The following is a 9,581-nucleotide window of genomic DNA, read 5'->3' as shown; positions in this document are numbered from 1 at the left end:
GTAAACATTCTGGATTTTCATTCCACCTCTATTTGTATCGCATTACATCACCGGGTGTACTTGTGTAGAAATATAAAAATTATCAATTTTCTTATTTAATTGTTCTACCTGATTCAATAACATGGTGGCCGCATCTAGATTGAAAACATCGGCTGCTCTATTCGGCTTCGTCCTCATGACTTGCCACTGATAATTATTCAGTGACATCTCTTATATAAACTCATAAGCCGCTCCGGGTGTTTTATTATTCAATGTACCATTGCCTGCTGCGTCGGTCAACTGTCTAGTAAGGGATTCAAATCGTTGTAGAAGGTTTGAACCTGTTGCCATAAAGGTAACCCATGGTGAGGGCACCTTCTTAATAAATCCTTATACCTCTTCCATGTATCATATAAGGTTTCTAAGTCAATCTAAACGAAGGAAGAGATATCATTTCTCAACTTGGCAGTCTTAGCCGATAGGAAGTACTTCAGTAGGAATTTCTCAGTCATTTGATCCCATGTAGTGATAGAACCTCGTGGTAAAGAATTCAACCACTGTTTAGCTTTGTTCCTCAACAAGAAGGGAAACAATCGTAGGTGAATGGCGTCGTCAGAAATGCCATTTATCTTGAAAGTATTATAGACTTCTAGAAAATTAGCCAAATGAGTATTTGGATCTTCGTCTTGCAAACCATCGAACTAACCAAATTGTTGTACCATTTGAACATTGTTCGGCTTTAGTTTGAAATTATTTGAAGCAATAGTGGGTCTCACAATACTCGATTCAGCCCCAGTTAGGGTGGGCTTGGCATAATCGTACGTAGTACGAGGAATAGGATCTGGATTTGCAACAACTGTAGGAGATAGCTGATTATTCTAATTATCACCCATCTCATCAGTAATAATAACGTCCTCTTGGTCGTCTACTATACTCTGTCAACTTTGCCTTGCTTCTCTATGATTTCTATGAGCTGTACTCTCAATTTCGCTGTCAAACAATAATGGTCCCAACAGGTTTCTTCTAGTCATAAACTAAAGGAGCTTGCTATAAGCAAATAAAAGAAACTTAAACTAAAAACAAAAATAAAATGCAATAAAAATAAATGGCTAAATTAATAAAAATCGAGTGTTCATAATATTTTAGTCCCCGGCAACGGTGCCAAAAACTTGATGGCCACTAAACTAACTATAATTACGACAAAGGCAAGCACACCTATCGAACAATAGTATAGCTATGGTGAGTAGGAAATATCGTATCCACGAGGACTAAAAGTACTAGTAATTTCCGTTTTCCTATTATTTAGTTGATAAATTGAAATGATTGTTTTTAATCTAAATTTCTACGAACGCAACAGAGAATGAAATGGGGTAAAATAATCGAAGATAACCAATGAGAAAGACAATACCCAGGAAAGATTTCACTTAGACTTCACCTATTATTCTGAATCTGAATTAAACGATTTATTCACTTGTGTCTTGATCTGTAGAAATCCCTAAATTATGTTAATATCTCTTTCGAGAGTAAGAACATCTGACTCTAGGTTGATAAATTGAAATCTCTTTCTAATTAAAACCTCTATCGTAGCATTAACTCGATCTATGGATTTCTCTATTAGATTTGACTCTAATCCGATAGATTTATGTCGTCCTATTTCTAGGATTGCATGCAACTCCACTCAATTATGCTAGATCTACTCTTAAATAGGGACTTTTGCTCCACTAAAATATGCACATTAAACTTGAATTAATATCTTAGAAATATTAAAACAAGAAATAAACATACATAATTGAGAACGAGAATCAAGTATTTATCGTGTAAATCAGAAATCAAATAATAAGATTCATCATAGGTTTTATCTTCCCTAGGTATCTAGGGAATTTAGTTCATAATCCTGAATAGAAACATCTCAAAGTTTGGATAACAACAAGACATAAAGAAACTCAATAAAAATTTGAAGGAAATTAAATGAAGATCTTCGATCTTGAAGGAGATTCACTTCCGAGTTGATTCCAATGACGTTCTTCGAGTTAATTGGTATTTATAGACTTTAGAATGCTCAGAAAGCCTAAAAATTGGGTTTTTTAGTGTATTTGGGAAGCAGTGTGCTATATCGACACGGACTAGCACATGGACGTGTGGCCAGCCCGTGTGGCTCATACGGGTGTGTGGCCAGCCTGTGTGGAAATGCCCAGGCTGTGTGGATCTTGGAAACAGCTCTATTTATCCGATTTTGGCTCGTTGTTCGCTCATTTTGCTCCTAAATGCTCTCCTAAGTATAGAAACATGAATTTAAAGGATTGGGAGCATCAAATTCACTAATTTACATAATTAATCATCCAAAAACGCATTAAAAATGGAATTAAAATATGTTACTTTTACAGCTTATCAAGCACATATAATAATTCGATTAAAGATTTATTATTAAAAATATCACAAAATTTAATTTTTTTAAAAACTTCAACTATATCTAAAACACTATTTTCTATTCATTGTCATAAACCTTTACTCTAAAAGTTGGCTTTGATTGCGGAAAAAAAGTCTACTTAGTAAATACATTTCTTCCTTATACCGAGCAATGTTTACCTATAATTGCATGTATGTTGGAAACTTTTCAACTAAAATATAAATGTATAAACTATATTGTAGATCATTTGAAATAACATTGTTCCTATTTTGATTATTTTAAATTTTTTGTCAATTTAACCACTCTATTTAAGATAATTACTCGAATGGGTCACTATTGTTAAAATTTTCATTAAACTACTAACGGATTGCGGATATTATATTTCTTTTTACTTTTGATTACCTATTTATAATTAGTCCAAAACAATTCTTTTTTACTTATTTGCAACATAAGAATTACTCATTTTCATCAACGCTTAATATCCACCATAAAAACTACCAATTCTCATCACCGTCTATGTCTATGGCTACTCCTACTCTCATTCTTTGCTTTTGGGATAGTGAAAAAACTGATTGCTTAAGGTTAAATGAGTTGTTTTCAACAGCTACTTACTGATTGATTCCGTTTGGTAGTTCCTTTTTTTTTCTGACATCCAAGTGGGACAACTTAGGCATTGTGAAACCTTGATGAAAGTTAGTATTAACTATAAATAATCAGGTGCACAGGAATATTGAACAGGAAGCTTTTTCAAGCTTTGACAATGGCATTGGGTTTCTGTTGCTACAGTTGGGCTTATGTTTAAACCTATTGTTTACTGGTTGCTGCAATGTTAAAGCTTTGATGTTTAAAGTAAATGGTATAATTTGGTCCTTCAGTTTGCTCTTTTTTATCTACAGTGTTAAAGTTTTAATGTTGCTTTTACCTCTTATATTATATTAACTTTAGCATAGAAAATAAAAGTAGGTGAGGACTAGTGTCCTAGTATTTTTACCAGTAAATGCTGCATGAGTCGAGTAAAGTTAAAACGATGGTTAATGCTAAAGTAAACGTTTGACATCACCAAATGATCGTTCCAAAAGCCAAAAGATGAGAAAATTCCATTACAGGACAGTCAATTACAATGGTTCCACTTGAGAAAATAAAAGGGGTGAACCAAAGTGAGGACATGAAGAAACCATGGTATCACCCATGCTGTTATGGTGTTGTCTTCTCAGATTTTATAACTGCATCGTATGTGTTGGAGAAGCAGTCGTCTGATGTGGCTCTTATGGCGCGAGGGTGACGGAATAAGGAACAATAGAGATAGGGGAGTAGCAGATGGGCATTGATGAGGATTGATGGTTGTTATGGTAGTTGTTGGACACTAATGAAGATTAGTAATTTTTATATTGCAAATAAGATTAATTATAAAGAGATTCCTGATTTTAGTCAAAACTAAAAAAATGTCACATTAATAATCTTAGTGGATTAACAGAATTTTTAATGCAGTGATCAATTCAAACAAATATCTTAAACAAAGCAATTAAATTGGTAAAAAAATTTAAATAACTAAAATAAAATTACCCTACTTTAAAGGTAATTTATTTAAATATAAAATTTGAAAATTTTTCTATAAAATTAAAATTGCTATTCCCGAAACAATAAGCACTATCAAGGATGGAATATGGACAATTTTGCTTTGCGGCTAATTTACCAAAAAAAGCCCATTTTTTTAAAAAATTACCGAAATAGGCCGGTTTTTTAATTATTTACCGGAATGGGCCATTTTTTGCGAAATCGCGGCCACATCAGCGCGATGTCAGGGTACGTGACAGGACATCGCGTCCACGTCACCAGGTCGTGCTGACGTGGACGGGATGTGGACGCGCTCGTGAACAGTGCCCAACGGTCAAAAAATTGACCGTTGCCCCCCCAACAGTCAAATTTTTTTTTACTATATAAACCCCCCACCCCTTTTATTTTCACAAACAAATTCAATATCAATTTCCTTCAAAAATTCTCTCAATTCCGTTCAAAAATTCTCTCAAATTCCTTCCAAAATTCTCTCAAACTCTCAAATTCCTTCCAAAATCCTCTCAATTTCCTTCAAAAATCTCCAAATCCATATTAAATTTCTTTTCCATTAAATTTCATTATTTTAAGAAAATTTTAAAATTTTATTTTTTAAAATAATTTTAAAATTTTAATATTTTCAACAATGGTCGAATCATTGATTCGTCTTGATAAGAATCACATATCGGTGGAGCAAATGAACATGGTAAGTATTAAATTTAAATTTTAAATTTTATTTAAGATATTTTTATTTATGTATTTTTAGATATTTATTAATTTATTTTTTGTTATAAAAGGCTGAAGATCGGGTATTGGAATGCAATATTCAAATATGCATGCTCCTCCATCACCGTTAGTAGAGAACTACCTGCGGGAAGCGGGATTTTGGCACGTGGCGGCGGTGGTAGGGATGCAAGTTGGAGCCAAACCCGATCGAGTGCATTGATCGAGAGGTGGAGACTGAGACACACATTTCATCTTCCATTTGGAGAGTGCACTATCACTCTAGAAGATGTCCATCTGCATTTGGGATTGCTTGGTGGACAAGCACCTAGTGATCGATCCGCCCAATCTAGCAATTGGGAGGCGGTGTGCTCTGAGCTTTGGCGCCGTTCGGATAAAATGGATGGAGGTAAGGTGGAGATGGGCTGGTTACGTGCCACCTTCCCGATCTGAATGAAAATTCAACCAAATTGAAAGAATCGATATGCTCGATCATACATTCTTCAAATAATTGGAGGCTATCTCATGGTCGACACGTCACGAGTCGTGTACATCTAAGGTGGTGCTAAAACTTGTTGATTTTAGAGCGTAATTGAATTTAGTTGAAGTCTGCCGTCTTGGTAACATTATATCGGGAGATGTGCAAGGCGACCAAACCGAGGAGAGCAAAAATCGGAGGATGCCTGTCACTACTGCAATCATGGGCACGGTATCCCTTTCCATTTCTACGTCCTCGAGTGAACCACCCATATACATTCCCACTCATAACGAGGTAAATTTTATATTACATTTTGAAATTGTTATGTAGATTTTGTAAGAATAAAAGTATGCTAAAAATTTATTTAATTAGGGCGAGTTATCGTGGATTACCGTCTGAACTTGAAGATATACGGCTTCAATTGGACCAACGGTCGGAAGCAGAAGTAAGTATTATTGCAAATAGATATTTCCATACATTCGCTAGTGGATTGATATTTAGTATTTACTATTTAGTATTATGTATATAAGTAATATTTCTATCATGTTCATGTAGTTTCAATGGACACCATACGAGGATCCGGCAATCCGGGCAGTAATCCCGGAAGAGTTTTTACAAAATCCGGACGCTTGGCACGTGAAAGTGGTGTTGATCAACTATGCAACTGTAGAGCCCCACCAGACAGACAGAGTCCTACGCCAGTTTGGATGTAGACAACCGATCCCTACGAACCCTGAGGTGTTTGACGAGCACCACAAAATCGACCTTCGGCTATTAGGTACGGATTGGCCTAGATACTGGTCAGAGTACACAAAAATGTGGGAAAATCGGCATGAATATCTACCTACTCGGGAACAAATCATCGTTCCCGAGTTAGCGTGCATTCCAGAATACATGCCATGGGAAGCCGTATTTACTTACGCCAGAGGAGAGGTAGCGGCAAATACGTGTCAGAAGGGAAAGGCGCGGGCCTCTAAATCCAAGGGGACAAGACTACGAGGGCAGCCCATCAACGAGGCCCAGACATTCACCCGGCTCATCATCAGCGGCCATGCAATCACCGTCCCCAACGAGAGCACCGACGCAGTCACCTGACGCAGCAATTCAACAGATGATACCCACGCAATTGCCTTTCCCTATGATGTCAGGTATGTTTCCTAGCCCTTATATGTACCTTAACCCGTACATGTATCCTTTTCCGAATCCTATGGCAGGTTGGAGCCAAATGCCCGGATCAGCTCCATTTCCTGTAATGCCGAGTGGACCACCGATAACTAGGCCATCCGCGCAGGAGGGGTCGCAAGGGGGGCCGTCGGGGAGCTCTCATTTTTACCAATCGCCAGCAACGCATGGCTTTCAAACTCCGTCGCCGTTCATGATGCAAACACCTCCACATACACTATTCTTTGAAGGTGGATCATCGTCCCAAGTCCGACAAGCAGATGCCGAACCGGAAGAACAACAATCACCACCCGAGGAAGAACAATCGCCACCGGAAGCTAGAGGAAGGAGGAATCCAGCGCGTAACCGTCGACGGCCGCCATGTGGAACCGAATCCCCCGGTCATAGACATTGATTACCGTATTAAAATTTATCATTTGATGTAATGAAATAGAAGTTTATGACGATGTAATACACATAGAAATTTTTCCGAGTTATTTTGACGTTAGTTGATTAAAAACCCTAACCCTAACCTAATTTAATTAAAAACCCTAACTTAACTTAATTAAAAACCCTAACCTAACTTAATTTAATTAAAAACCCTAACTTAACTTAATTAAAACCCTAACCTAACTTAATTTAATTAAAAACCCTAACCCTAACCTAATTTAATTAAAAACCTAACTTAACTTAATTAAAACCCTAACCTAACTTAATTTAATTAAAACCCTAACTCTAACCTAATTTAATTAAAAACCCTAACCTAATTTAATTTAATTAAAACCCTAACTTAACTTAATTAAAAACCTAACCTAATTTAATTTAATTAAAAGCCCTAACCTAATTTAATTTAATTAAAAACCCTAACCTAATTTAGTTAAAAACCCTAACCTAGCCTATTTTAATTAAAAACCCTAACTTAACTTAATTAAAAACCTAACCTAATTTAATTTAATTAAAAACCCTAACCTAATTTAGTTAAAAACCCTAACCTAGCCTATTTTAATTAAAACCCTAACTTAACTTAATTAAAAACCCTAACCTAGTTTAATTTAATTAAAACCCTAACCTAGTTTAATTTAATTAAAAACCTAACCTAATTTAATTAAAAACCCTAACCTAACTTAATTTAATTAAAAACCCTAACCTAATTTAATTTAATTAAAAACCCTAACCTAATTTAATTTAATTAAAAACCATAACCTAATTAACGCTGTTTTTGATGCTATGCTGTTTCAAAGCACCAATAAAACTATCCTTATTGGTAAACTGATTACCAACTTCAAGTTCACCGAGATCTACCCCCGAACTTGTACGATCGCGCACCCGGTGTGGTAGATCTGGAAACTCTAACGCATCATCATTTGACAGATCGACATTATGCATGTGGGATGGAGGTGAGTATGCTCTGAATCGTGGATTTTCTTCATCATCTGCACTCCTATCACCATCTTCACCTTCTGTTGGAATAGGCTCCGGTTCAGAAAATAATCCCACCTCTGTACTATCCGACCCGGGCTCTCGAGGTGGACCCACATCGGAGTCACCTTCTAACCCACAATCATCTGCAGCGTATGACGTCCCCTCACCGGTTGATGTCGTAGGTAGTACGTCATCCCTTCTTCTGGGCATTTGATAACGTCCCCAATTGGATGTAGATTGCCATCCAGTAGAACTTGATGCAGTTCCCCAGCTCGTATTTCCAGCGTCAAACGTCGAGCCACCGATGTACATGTCCCATCCACCGACAGAGTGTCTTGGGGGGATGTGCATTCGACACCGCTACCGAACATGGGCTGTTCCGTATTTTGTAACACGTTAACTGAGTGTCGGCCAGGGGTCGTGTATACATCTCGAACACCGGACGGAAGTACATCAGTTGGCGACGTAAATTGTACATATAACTCAATATAAGTTGCTCCGCTAGCAAGATGAGTCTGCACCATTGCCTCCAAGCTACGAGCATCTTTTATGTCGAACGAGTCATATGTCACCAGATCAACAGAAGAACAAAATCGATACGTCATTGACAGAACTTTCATTGGCGTCGTTCCGAAGATTTTACGCCTAATTCTTTTACGGAGTTCTGTCAAATCTATGTTTTGGCTAAATGACAGTCGCACCGTATTCTCTAAAAAAAAAACAACACCATTCTCGGTGTGGCAAACCTCACCATCGTAGTAAATAACAGCAGTAATACGTTCACCCATTTTGAAACTCTAAGTTTCTTAGCCTCTCTAAAATGTTTCTGCTGTGAGTTATGCATTCTAAGAACATTTTCGCCAAATTTATAGCCTCATTAAACTTGTTATCAGAGCAAAATCGCGTCCATGAGGGCGCGATTTGACACTATTTGCTCAGAAACGTCAAAAAAATTTATTTCCTACATGACCAATTGTAGCGAAATCGCGTCCACGAGGGCGCGATTTCACAATTTCTTCTCATATACATCCTGGTATCAGCGATTTTATACTATTTGCTCAGAAAACGTCAAAAAATTATTTTTACATGACCATCGAGCGAAATCGCGTCCACGAGGCCACGATTTCACAATTTCTTCTCAAATAGCATCCTGGTAGAAGCGATTTCCCACTATTTGACCAGATATGTCAACTCGAAAAAAAAAATTTTGGGACCCTTAACCCCTAAAAAGCCTGCACCCTAAACCCTAAAAGCCAGAAAACCCAAACGTAAAATCAGCGTCAAAATCGTGTCCCGTTGCATCGCTTCGTGGCGGGACATCGCATCCACGTCGGTAGCGACTGGCGGCGTGGAAGGAAATCGCGTCCTTGAGGCGATTTCATTCCACGCCGGCAGTCGCTACGACGTGACGCAATGCCCTATCACGTACCCTGACATCGCGCTGACGTGGCCGCGATTTCGCGGAAAATGGATCATTCCGGTAAATAATTAAAAAACCGGCCCATTTCCATAATTTTTTTAAAAAATGGGCTTTTTTTAGTAAATTGGCCTTGCTTTGCTACCCAATAATATATATATTTGAGACAGTTAAAAGTAACAAATCATTAAAAAAACTGGATGAGAATTAATATAATTAAATGGAGATTTTGTCGCCATTAACCTTCATCGAATAAACAATTAAAAGGATAAAGTAAACTAAATAAATGAACAGTTTCGGCACTTCGAAAACGTGATGAAAATGTAGATCTCAACCATCTGCAACTTCCTGGAATTGTCTAAATTAAGAAAGTAAATAACCCTAGTTTAATACCTAAGTTTCAAGGTATATATATAAAATCAAACAGCAAACAGAAACGCAAC

At 37.1% G+C, this 9,581-nt stretch overlaps 1 non-coding gene across 1 annotated transcript; it reads left to right on the top strand.

Moving 5' to 3' along the window:
- Positions 1-336: 336 nt before the first annotated feature.
- On the top strand, positions 337-443 carry LOC128032110 (small nucleolar RNA R71). The gene has a single exon (XR_008188240.1). It is a non-coding gene; the product is annotated as a small nucleolar RNA R71 (small nucleolar RNA).
- Positions 444-9,581: the final 9,138 nt, after the last annotated feature.

Source organism: Gossypium raimondii, chromosome 8 (assembly GCF_025698545.1).
Source record: "Gossypium raimondii isolate GPD5lz chromosome 8, ASM2569854v1, whole genome shotgun sequence".
NCBI lineage: Eukaryota > Viridiplantae > Streptophyta > Magnoliopsida > Malvales > Malvaceae > Gossypium > Gossypium raimondii.
This window is presented reverse-complemented; position numbering and strand designations above follow the sequence as displayed.